Source organism: Euprymna scolopes, chromosome 16 (genome assembly GCF_053919585.1).
Source record: "Euprymna scolopes isolate OS-2025 chromosome 16, ASM5391958v1, whole genome shotgun sequence".
Classification (NCBI taxonomy): Eukaryota; Metazoa; Mollusca; class Cephalopoda; order Sepiida; family Sepiolidae; genus Euprymna; species Euprymna scolopes.
The window spans coordinates 127,134,497-127,148,295 of NC_136497.1; positions in this window are offsets into that span (position 1 = coordinate 127,134,497).

Sequence of the window (13,799 nt, forward strand, 5' to 3'; positions counted from 1 at the left end):
TCTAAGCAAATCTGCGACGTCTTCCATAAATGCCAAATATGAATCATGAAACTTTTACAGAAAAAAATACATTCGATCAAACCTAGATCTCCAACTTGCAACGTAGACCCCATACCATGTCTCCTTCTCCAACAGCAAGGGTCCAACATTCCAGAGGTTCAAACTCTATTACAGGAGATTATACCTGACCTATCATTCCTAAGCGAGACTGGCAATGGACCGACTACTTCCCTAGATGAGATCGTAATTAAAGGATACACTAACTTAACCTCTAACCCCGACCCCCAATATCGCCATAGGCAGAGAGTGTGCGTCTACATTAAAGACGACGTTCTATGTGGCAGGAAATCTCCAGAGAAGATCCTAATTTATCCTATATGTGCTTCCGGGTTGCACTTGATCTCACTTGGGCGTCCATGTTTGCATTCTATCGCCCCCACAATAGTGGGGTTACTATCTTAAAAGCATATCAGAGAAAATTGATCGCGTCCTATCTGCGTATCCTTCAGCAAACATTCAAGTCTGTGGGGACTTCAGTCTTCACAATGTGGAATTGTTAACCCACTCAAACAAGACCGATGACGAGGGGAGGTTCTGCCACGATTTCTCCATTGCTTATTACCGAACTCAGATTGTTCATGAACCTACCCGTGTCCCCGACACTGACGACCAGTATGCAAGTCTCCTAGACCTTTTTCTCACAGCTTGCCCTGAACTATGTTCATCTTCCGATCAGTCTCCACTGGGATCTTCAAACCACCCTGTTGTATCAGTTTAGATAAAAATGAAATGCAATAGGTCCTCAGACGTACGTCTCCATCGTACATTATCTCGATACTCTGTTGCTGACTGGGATAGCTTCCGCACATTTATATCAGATCAGCCTTTGCGTTCCATGTCTAAAAATAATATGCCCTCTATAGTATCGGACTAGACGGAATGGTGAATTGTAGATATAGACCGTTCCATACCCTCGAAAATTTCCAGCAAAAACGTAACAACCAGCCGTAGTTCTCTCCAGAATTTGCTGCTGCCATTTCACACATAAATCTCTTTTACAATTGTTTCCAACGTAATAGATGTACTGAGATTAAAGCCGCCTTCAGGTCTGCCAACAATTTCTGTAAAAAGTAATGAAGAATACGAGAGGGTCCGTCAAGTCCAAAGTAGCTGAGCAGCGCCTAGCGTCCCATCAGTTTTGGCAAATAGCAAACAGTAATCTGAACAGAAGTGGGTGCTCTATTCTCATTATCTTCAATGCACTTGAAGTAATCTCCTCAGCATCAGACTAAGTCAAACTATTTGCCAAGATCTTTGCCGCTAATTCTACCCTTTATAACCAAGGCCGCCTCCCCCAGTATTTCTTCGTGTATCTGAAAGCACGCTATGCGACATACTAATATATGTACGTCTGTTGCCAAGCTAATCAAAAACCTTGGTCCCAGTAAATAACTGGCCTTGACGGCATTGCAAATATAGTGACCAAAAAGCTTCAACTAGAACAGGCGCAAAGTTATTTAAGCGTTGTCTTAAGGAGAAATGCTTCCCAAAAGCTTGGAAAATCTCATAGGTACACCTGATATTTAAGAATTCAGATGAGCGCTCAGCTCCCTCTCAGTACAGGCCAATATGTCTCTTGTGCATCATGAGTAAGCTGATGGAATCTGAGTTTAATAGAGAAGCAGTCAACCATCTCACCAAATACATCTTTCTTAGTGACGTGCAATATGGTTTCAGTTCTGATAAATCTACAGCAGACGTACTTACAGTTATATCTCATAGGGTTAGCTAATCTCTCGACAGATGCTTCCTATCCATGGCAATTGCTCCTGACATGTCAAAGACCTTTGATAAGGTATGGCATAAAGCTCTACTTCACAAGATCTCCAGCTATAGTATAGCTGGAAATGTCTTCTCGATTATTAAATCATTTCTCTCTGATGGTTTTATAAGATTAGTGGGCAGAAATCAGAAGCTCTAAGTATTAATGATGGAGTCCCTAAGGGGGCCCACCCTGGGCCAACTCTCTTCCTAATCTACATTAATGATCTTCCAAATCACATCTTCCCATCATTCGTAGACATTTATGCTGACTACGCAATAATCTATGGTAGCAAATCACAGAGACTAAGCAGTCAAGTTTTCTCTGATTCTCTCTCCTCTGATCTTGATCATTTGGTACAATGGGGAAAGAGAAGGCTTGCTACTTTTAATGTATCTAAAACCAAGCTTCTATCTCTATAGTATCTATGCCAACATTGCCTCAGTTGAAATGAATGACTCTCGTATTGGCGAGCCATCATGTTTTGACAAGCTTCTGTGCTTCCCTTTTACTCCTGACCTTAAATGGAACACGTATATCAAATCCATTGCCAACGTCGTTGGAAAAATGGTGGTATCCTTCTACCGCTCTGGTAGATAACTCACTCCTGATGCTATTTTCTACCTATATAAAAGCCAGGTACTGCCAACGATGGAGTACTGTAGCCACATCTGGGCGGGAACTGCTAGAGACAGCTTATCCTGCCTTGACAAAGTTAAAAATATATTTTGTAGCTTAGTGGGGGATACCCTTTTCTCTTTCCTGCTAGCTCTTTTCCACAGAAAAGACGCTGTGAGCCTGTCTCTGCTTTACTGAGATTTTCATGACAAGTTCTCAGCTGAGTTACCGTCTATGGTCCCCCCTCGCCAAACTTTCACGAAAAACACTCGTCTAGCCAAAACCACTTTAATTTCCAACACTCTTTATCTGTGCCTAAACGTAAATGTTTATTCCATAAAAAAGCTTCTTTTTTAGAACTGCACGCCTTTGGGGCTCTCTTCCGATTGCCTGCTATCCAGTTGCTTACAATCTCATTGTCTTCAAGTCCAACGTAAACAAGTTCTTGATGAATCGTCCCTTTAAGTAATCCACTTCACAAAATTCTCACTACCTATGTTTACTACGCTATAATGGCACTGACTAATGTGTACACATTAACCCTTATCCTCGAGGCCTTCCGGCTTTGATAAATTTGGATTAAAAAATAATCGTATACTCTGGTATTAAGTCATACATACAGCGATTACAGCGACTAGGCTACCCAAATGGAACTGGCCAGGCTCAACGTTGCTCAACTTCGGTGATCTTTCGAAAACCGGTATTACTAAAGTGATCATATACATACATACATATATATATATATATATATATATATATATATATATATATATATATATATAAGCCTGAGAAGTCCTAGAGTGGATGAAACGCTGAATATTCAGTGTAGGTTAATCGCCATATATATTTTATAAATTACTATATATATATATATATATATATATATATATATATATATATATATATATATATATATATATATACTGGCAGGGAGATCGAAGTTTTACCGGTTTCAATGCAGATTAAGCATAGACCCACACTTCCAATAAATACACTCCAAATCGATGAAATTCCCCATTCAATCACATAAGTTGTGTGTCTGTGTAGCGGGAATAAAAACTTAATATTTGTACAAATATACTTGGATTAAGGAAATGACTGTTAATTTCATGATCAGTTTTGTGTCATTTGTGATGTACATTTATAACATTTTCATATTGTTCGTCACCTTTTTTTCAGGTTCACATAAATGTGGACAACCATGGTGTTTCAAAATTTGCTTTTTTGAATACCCGATGTTTGAGCTTAATGCGCGTTTTATTTCTTGTCTTACAGGATAACTAACATGACAGCTTCGCTGACATCGTGCAACAGGAAATGATAGAGATCGCTGAGCCGATTTATCTGCCTTTGGATTCTGGATCAATTTGATGGTTCCTTCTCTTCATCGCCTGTGGCTATTCTATCAAAATATATCCTCGCCGTCAGCATTGTAAGCGTTGACAGATTTCTAGCCGATTGCGTCTATATGCTTGGGTAAGCTTTCTTGGCACATATCAAAATTCCAATAGTCCAAGATGGTTGTGAATGATTTTATATGCAGAGCTGTGTCTAATTTTAAGATAAGGTGCCAACACATCGTCGTGTCTCGAAGCCGCTTGAGTTTTTACCTCGACACCAAAATCCATACAGTTGAGAAGATTCTTGTAATGATTAGGACTATGACAAGAGAATATTCCTGTAATTTTTTTGACTCCCGTGTATATATCCGACACAGTTAGACACAGTGAATAAATCGAGAATCACATAACTCTGTCTTAAAGCGTATAGGATATTAACTGATATATACTGGAGAGTCAAACTATTGAAAAGATTTTTCTCTTGTCATAGCCCTAGTAATGATCCTGTCCATGCGATATTATGCTGATCCCAAGCGTCGCCTTCCCTCTTTGAGAAGGTGTCAGTTTATTGCTAATACTATAACGTTGAAGTTACAAACAAAATAAATAAATGGATAAATAAAAACTCGGGCCAGCATTTTTTTCTTTTTTTTTGTTAACAAAAGCATTTATTAACGTTATTCTCCCGGCTCGACTCCAATTAAAAAGTCTCTGGCTTCCACATGTCCATCTAACCTGGCTTTCTCTCTTTCCTATACAGCCAGTTCATTCTCGCCTTCATTTATGACGTCGACTTTTTTACTTCCCGATCCTTTCATCCTTTTTCTTCAGGCGCAAGCCTAGCCACACTTTTCAGTTTGCATACGCGTTCAAACACTTCTCTTGTTGCTAATAACTGCTTGCTGATAATAATCATCTGTCTTTCACCATTCTCTGATGCTGGTATTTTGATACGCGCTCGTACGCGCTTTGTTATAATACGCTGAAGCGCCTATACCGGAAAATTCCGGTGTGATTGCTAGGCATTTTTTAAGTTAGAGTGTTCTTCTTTGCAATGCTGTCTTCTCATTTATTCTGGTCAACGATTTTGTCATATTCCTCTATGCAAGAGAAATACATATCAACATTCAAACTGGCTGTTTATGGGATTGCCGAGCTCAAATCTTGAGATTCAATTACTGGGAAGCTATTCTCGTTCACAGCTATATTATCGTATCTTAAAGTCCCGAAGCCATATCTGTGTGATATAATGTGAACCTTTTTCCTAGACATCAAATACACAACAACACTTTTGGCAAAAGTCCGTTTTTATTCTCTCGTTGTTTCTCGTTTATGGTGGAGAGAGAGAGAGAGAGAGAGAGAGAGAAGAGTGGGAGAGAGACAGAGAGGGGTATATCGTTGCGTCCGCTTAGTTGGCAATCATATCTCAATACGCCAATCTTTTTGTGTCACTTTTTCTGTCAACTTTTACAAACATAAACATAACCAGATTCCTTTAATTGCTACATTCCTTCTCAAATAATAACTAATTTTGTTTATATTCGTGAGAAATATTGAAACAATTTTGATTTAGCTGTCATGTTCCCCACATTTCATCACAGACGATTGCTACATTTTTATCCATATAAATACATGTATGTATATACACATACACACACACATACACACACACACACACACATATATATATATATATATATATATATATATATATACTAGCATGTCAACCGTCTTAGACCGGGTCCTTTGTGTAACATCTGTAACATTACCCACATTTACACACGGGACCCAAACGTTGTAGCCGTCAAAGGGCACTAAGGAAAAATAAGTAACTCCGAGTAATCTTTTCGTACAAAAACATTTATTTCCTAATTCTTCCGCCACGTGTGACTTCTCATTCGGTTTAATCGTATTTCACTTTATTGTCTTCTGTAATGTGTTTGCTCGTCTTTTTATTATCTTTTTCCTTACAATTGTGGCACAATGAAAAGCGCCGCTACTGAGGTAGCTGGGGCGTCTACATTAAAAAAAACCTTGTGCCTAATTTCTTTGTAATTGTGAGGTGCAGATTTATTAAGCAAGTTCTTTGTGATTTTGAAAATGTTAGAATATACCAATCTGGGATGACATGTGCCAAGAATGACTGTTTTTTTTTTTTGTAATATTCACCCGAGTCAAAACGATTTGAGACCTTAGAAAACGAAACGGCAAACCCACAGAACTGGTCAACAATATTCACATTCTATGTATGAATATCTCTCTTTCTCTCATATTATCTCTTTCACTCCCTCTCTCTCTCTCCCTCTCTCTCTCTCTATCTCTCTCTCTCTCTTTCTTCATCGAAAGAGAGAATCGAATATAATTGTATGGGTTTAAACAGTTGAGACTTAGTCGAGACAATGGGCTCGACGGACGCGACATAGCAGTTTTGCTGCATGCGTCTGCTTCCAATTGGTCTTTATAAAAATATGCTCCACCAGTGTTAAAGGTAAAATAAATTATATAATTTCATACAAATGCATGTGTTCGCTATTTTGTCCAGGCGTTATAGTTAAGCATGCGGCCCCTTCCATTAATGCGACGATAGAAATACTGCCTGTAACGGCGCAATGAAGACTAGAGAAGCGACTTATGCCAGCCGGTTATAACCGACCACATCTCAACCCGTTGCGTTTGTGTTTTCATATGCCTATCGTTTGATATCGTTTATTTCTCGGGGGAGTGTTCTCACGACGTTCCCCAACCAAGTAACATTCCTCGGGAACGATCGTATCATACAATGACGACGTTTTGCATTTCGTATACAATCGTATACGCGCGTCGTCGGGCTGTTACACTTCGTTTAATAGATTCCTAGAGAAGATTTAATATAACAAATACAATGGTCAGAATTCTTTTCATACATTAGCAAATTCGTTTTCGATCGATTCAATTTTATTTTACAAGAGCACAATTCAACAAGCTCTCTTTAGAATATGCTTAAAAACATCCATGCTGTAGTCGCCTGTGAGGAAACATTGTTGTAGTTTACATTTCTTGTATTGATCGGGTTATTGTTCACATCTTGAGTTTTATTTACGCAACGTTTTCGTCGCTTTGGTCTTCGACCGTCTTCAGGCATATTGGTTGTTGTTTGGGGAAAAAAGGGTAAAGTTACTGGCTCTGTAGTTATTTTCGTATTCTTGGAATTTGTCTCTTTTTTTTGGTTGTGGTTTCATATGTGTGAAAAAAGATGGTTGATAAAAAGGGAGGATACTCTCATAAAACTTGTCATGGGATTATCTCCCTTCTATCGTCAATATTTTCAAAGAACATGCCTGAAGCCTGTCGAAAACGAAACTAACAAAAACGTTGCAAAAATAATACTTAACATGAGAACAATACTCCGACCCATGCACGTAATATAAAGAATCAGCGCTGTACTAAAAATTCAAAAACGTGTTACATTTTGTTGAACAGATAATATATTTAAGCAAATAATCCTTTTCCATGGAAGTTATGTATGGTTTTTAATAAGAGGGGCATTTTTGCATTCATACCTGACAGAAATTTAGCGGCTACGTAGAGATTCAAGGATATTTTCATATCTTCGCTGGTAAATGTTACATAATCTATATTTAGATTTTATGTGGATAGTTTAATTTTGTCTCAACAAAAGTATTTACTAACTAGCAGGGCGGCGGACGTTGCCCCTTTTCACAAAATACGTATAAATATTATATTTTAAGTAATACAGAAACTGCGACATGTGCGTGTGAGTATAATGTTATTTTTTTTTCTAAGCCATTCGCGTTTTATAAGTAAAAGAAAGAAAAAAATACTCGAGATGAGATCGAAACAAAAATCTAATGACAGGGGGTCAAGTACGATAAGAATTATGCCAGTCTGACACAGGTGTTTTAAAATTACTTATCTTAAACATAAGTAATATGTAACGTGAAATATTCACGCATGCGTATTCGTGAAACAGTTCGAAAACAAATGAAAATCCGATCACTTATTTTTTAGTTTTGACTCCTTATTAGTCATTTTTCTGGATTAAGAAAATGTTCCACATGTTTGACTATCATATACATGAAATTTCAATTCTGGATACCCAAATTTAATAGAGTATATAGGTTGAGAAGTGTCCTCACACATTCTCGCTTTTATAGATATATAGACAAGCCTGGGTGGCCGGCGTTTCCCGGGTGTTTGTAGGTGTGTGTTCAGCAAAAAAAAGTACTAGTAGGCAACCAAGATCGAACCTGTACCGCGAAGGAGGAAAAGAACGTGAAGAAAAAAAAACGTGACGTTTTTTGCCGTTGCGTCCTTCGCCAAAACAGAAGTGGCGAAAATTTAAATTAAAGCTAGACAATCGAAAAGAGGGGATGACTTTCAAACTATCGGCGAAAAAAGCGACCTCTCCTTGTAGAAAAGTAGGCAGTCGAAGATGAAGAAAATAATGTTTTTAGCCGATTTTTCGATATTTGTCATCCGAAGAATCGAGCTTTTAAAAGAAACCAATCACGTAAGAAATCGTCGCCTCCGTAGAAAGTTTTCGGAAGACGTGCATACATACATGCATACATACATACATAATGATTGCAACATCTTGTCAGACGAGTGCCACTCCCTCAGACATTTAAAATCCATGAGCCCAAATGCCTGAGGGAGTATCTATACAAAGATGATGTTACAGAGTCTTAGCTTTGTACGACAGCTAAGTCTCTCTCTCGGTTACAAAATGTTGAGATCCAGCAACAAGCAAGAGCAAGATAGCCAGCAACAAATTAAACTGCAGAGCAGCTTAAAGCGGGTACTGGTCTCCCGTTTTATGGTTTTTTTAAATCAGAGATTTGCTTCTCCTAGAAAGGTTGCCTTCACCACGGCTTACGGGAGCCCTCTCCATCCTAATACACATATACACACAAATATACACATACATACATACATACATACATTTAAACAGTCAGGTGACATTTTTTATAATAGATTACTAATCATGCTGGCATCCACAGATTTCATTGTGTAGTTAGATAAAATATACTTTTCTTACACAGAAGTTCACACAGCACTCCAACATTTCACGATGCATTTTACAGTTGCGTATATTTTATATTTATGCAACTCTCACTCTACGTTTACACAGCTTTTGTGTTTTTAGGGTTGCAAAATAAGTATCGTTAATGTACACAAAAAGAGCGTAGTTGACAACATATTTTATTAGCAAAAATAGTCATTTGTAAAATAATAGCAATATATATTTATTATGCTATTTGAAAAAAATTGAACACATAAAACTATTACACCATTTTTTTATTAAACTGCAAGGAATTTCTTTCAAATCATATTTTCTGATACATTCACTGCATTAGGACATATTAGCTTTATACAATAAAGCATAGCATATATCTGTATTACCATAAAAAATGCTAGCGTGAAAAGTAATATGGTTGAGCGTAAACATGAAAAAGTAAAGGACTAGTTTTTAAAACTCAAAAAGAAAAGGACAAGATATTCAAGTAAAAATATAATAAATTTATATCTTAAAACATTGCAGTATTAAGAATCGATTATATAATGTTATGAATTGAATTAAAAAATTCTTAATGCTGCAATATTTTCAGTTATAAATTTATTATAGTTTTACTAGAATATCTTGTTCTTTTTTTCAGTTTTAATAACTAGGCCTTTACTTTACCATGTTTAAGCTTAAGCATATTACTTTTCATGCTCGCATTTTTATATTGTAATCCATGATTTTTCCATGTTTCCAGTAAAGTCACTTGTTCTTTGTATTATTTCAGTCTTATTTTTTCGTCCCCATTAATATAACATACACATATGTAATAACAATATAAAGCACTCGTCTGCTTTAAATAAAATCCCCGAATCATCTCCCTTTTATGCTTTCATTATGTTTGTTTCACTTGCTATGTCTCTTTTTGCAACAGCGGTGAATTAGTAGTAACAGTATTCGATGAACCCACGTAGTTGCTATGCACACAAGTCATACAAAACTTCACTCACCTCCTTATAGTTTTACGATTTTGAACAACAGTAAATTAATCATAACTTTTGTTTTACCGAACGAAAATTTAATTTTTTCACAATATAGCTGAGAAGGTAATCTATAAACTGTAAGAATTGTTTGAAATTTGGTGGAAAAAATAAGTTAGCAGTAAGGCTACAGTTCTAAATGACTAAAACTGTCACTTAACCATATAGTCAAACACTACCGTGTTTGAATGATAAACGTGCTATTTCTTGAACAGTCTCTACAAAACTGATGCATTAATTCTTGTACACGGACTTAAAACTTTTTATGCATACAGGATTTGGCCATATGGAACAAATTCAATATTTATTTAGCCGGTAAAATGTGTTACTAAAAATTTAAATTATTAAAAAGAATAAAAACAAGTGAAGCATGCATGGTCCCCCGTGAGTGCACAGTAAACGAGGCATAAAAAAATGCCCAAGTTCAGCATTTGCCCCCTCACCGCTCTTAGCTCCAAAAGTCGCCGGTTGAACTCAAATCCTGGTGAAAATGAACAAACCAGTGCAGTGTTAGGTCTTAACACATGTAAGTTTGAGTCCTGCACCATGAAAAAAAAAAAGAAATGGCCAAGTTCATGATTGCCCCCGTTTAGCCCCAAAAGTCCCCAAGGCCTTAACATATTTTAATTTGAGCTCAGCCCCCTAAATGCTAAATAGACATAGAACGAAAATTTTGGAAAATACGGTAAAATAGTAAAAAAAAAAATAGAGTTTTATTAGCCCTGAGTCACACTTGAGAGTTATCGCAATGTATAGACAAATAAAATTATATAGAAATCAATTAGTTACAACTTTCCTGAAAGTTTTATAGAAATCCCAGGCATCACATTTTTTAATAAACACTAAACTGTAACTTTTAACCATTTTAACATGTAAGGTACACCCATCGGAGCAACCAGACTTTTCATAGAAAATTTGTTCTTTTACATTTTTACCCATACCATGTTTGAGACAAATTTCCAAAAATTCCCAGGCGCAGTTTTTTTAAAAAAGTTCCGACAGACGTACGGAGAAGGGTGAATAAAAGGTTCACCCTCCTTTTGTCCGGAGACCAAAAATGAAACTTGGCACGCGTGCCCGTATTTAAAAATGTACATTTATATATTTACAACGTAATTTTACAATTTTTCTATGAGCAAGAACATTAGTGATGATGATGAATAAGACTGGACATCGTGCCGAAAGTGTAAGATTTGTATGTATTGGTTTCAATATTAGTTGATGGATTTCATGTCATTTTTTTTTTTAATTTTGAAATTAATATAATATAGTGAATTCAATGTAATAACCAATGTATTGACTTTATAATAATAAATGCGAACCTTGCACCAATTAAAATATAATATTTAAGCGTATTTTGAAAGATAGCCTGGTCCATGGCCACTATTATATTTTGGGACCAATATAATAAATATGAGTTGACTAAAAAATTATAAATACGAAATCTGCATGAATTAAATTATATATTAAAGCGCATTTTACAAGTCAGATAAGTAAGAAGGCTAGTTAGTATATGCATATATATATGTGTGTATATATATGTATATATATACAGGGTGACCCCCCCAAAACGGGTCCCAACTCTAATTAGGCCCCGTTTCTTAGTGTTTTGTCCAAATTAATTGAAACTTTGGTCATATCTAGTTTATTATATTCGAAAAATCACATCAAAACACAAGGGTCTTTGGCCTTGTTTTTCTCCGTTCTACAGCATATGTTCTAGATGGCCTCCATTTAGCTTTTGCTTTTTTTTTTTGGTCACCCTGTATATATATTGAGCAACCTTGTACATATTATTGGGTCACCCTGTATATATATTTGGCTGGTTTGCAAATATAATATATATATATATATATATGTGTGTGTGTGTGTGTGTGTGTGTGTGTGTGCGAGTGTATGTATGTATGTATATATATATATATATATATATATATATATGTATGTATATAAGGCAAGGTTATTTAAGGTTAAGGCAAGATCAGAAAGGAGAAAGGTTTTACGATATGCATTTTAAAATGTTTTGACTGGTTCGCAAATACGTATATATATATATATATATATATATATATATATATATATATATACTTGCAAATTTGGCTGATTTGCAAATATATATATATACATACATATATATATATATATATATATACGTATTTGCGAACCAGTCAAAACATTTTAAAATGCATATCGTAAAACCTTTCTCCTTTCTGATCTTGCCTTAACCTTAAAAGTAAACACCTCCCCTTCCGAATGAGCACAAACGACTCCGCACGCATTAACCGTTTTCCGACAACTACTGCTTCTAGCACTCACTCTGTCAGCGGAACCAAATCTTACATTTTCAGGGCGATTTCTTGACGAAAGACGAAAACTAACAAATCGCGACATACTTTGAAGAGACAAATCTAACTATAGGATATTTATAATACCTTTGATTTATACACAAAAAACATCATTAAAAATTGTTGATAAAATTAAGAGTGTGTTCTCTACATTGCAATGTAGAATATAATCTACTGTAGACTTAGGCACTGCGTAAGGTTCCTTCCTGTGCTTTGCGATAGATCCAGAACTGATTTGATTAAACCTATGTCGATAATAAGCAATAAAATTATGGGAGCATGGAACATTCGTTGATCCTTATAAAATCCCGGGCAACGTAGGCTATTCATGCTAATAACTTTAAAAAATAATATATTCCAAGTTGCAAACATCCACGCCAAACATGTAGATATATCAGATAAAAAAAATCAACCGTTAACAAACTCGCACATATACATTTCCTTTCCCCACGAAGGCTTTACTCTCGCGGATAATACCGCCAAAAGGAGAAAAGGAAAATATAATGTTTTCTTTACAAGAACTTTTTACAAGCGAAATAATGTTTAAAATGATGCTACAAAACTCGTTCATTTATAATCACTTAGATTTGATCCCCGTGTAAATAGATTACGGAAGCAGCAGCGTATCCCTTTGACTAATCACAGACACAGGCATCAAAATGAAAATCAATTATCTGTTTCCGAATCAATTTCATTTTTCGTCACCTGTGTGTTCACACGTGATATTGAGATGTTCACTCCACGTCGAGGAGTTGCTGTACACGTGTGTCATGTCTACAAGTGGTAAATTGATCCAGATTTACGCGGAGAATCCGATCCAGGCAAGTATGGTGACCTTGGATTGATTGGGAGTAAGACGGTGATAGGCTCTCCGTTGAGTGACCGTTTGATCTGCGGATTTTTTTTTTCTTTAATCGTGAATTATGCGAATAACGTAATCCGCATTGATTCTGCCAACAACTCTCTGTAGGCCAGTCGTTTCTGTTATCATTGACCACAGTCGGAGTTTTAATCGTTAGAGTCGACGATTGCCAGTAAAGTACGGTTCCAGGCCGATCACTGTATTGATAAAGAGGTATAGTGATGCTGTTATAACTATATGAACGTTAGTTATATTTTGTAGTATAATTAAAATTGTGTACCCCAAATGAGATTGGTTGCGTCAAAATAGCCGCGGCTTCTATAGCCATTTAATTCCTTTCAATAAAAATTCAAATTTCGTTTTTATGTAAATCACTCCAGACCAGCCGTTCATCACTAGACATAAGGAGCTAAAAAGATCGAAATATTATTATGGAAAAGCATTAGATAATTATTGGTCTTATTTTTTGTGCTTGCCTAATACAGATGCTGGCAATAAACAATTTGAACATAGTTGTTGTATTTTAACGATACTTTGATTATAAAGTGACCTTATTTAACGAGCTCGATCTTTCTTTCGTAAAAAATTGCAACCCAATGTATAAATATAACATGAAACACTACGTAAAACCAGGATTTAATGAGCTAAGTAGCATGATTATCACACAAGCGGTTTCAGACTTTAAAAGATAGCCTTAAGCAGATACTAGCAGGTCGCGTAGGGTAGCCACGCTGATGTATATTTCATTTTATGAAGAGTTCGTAATTACAAAA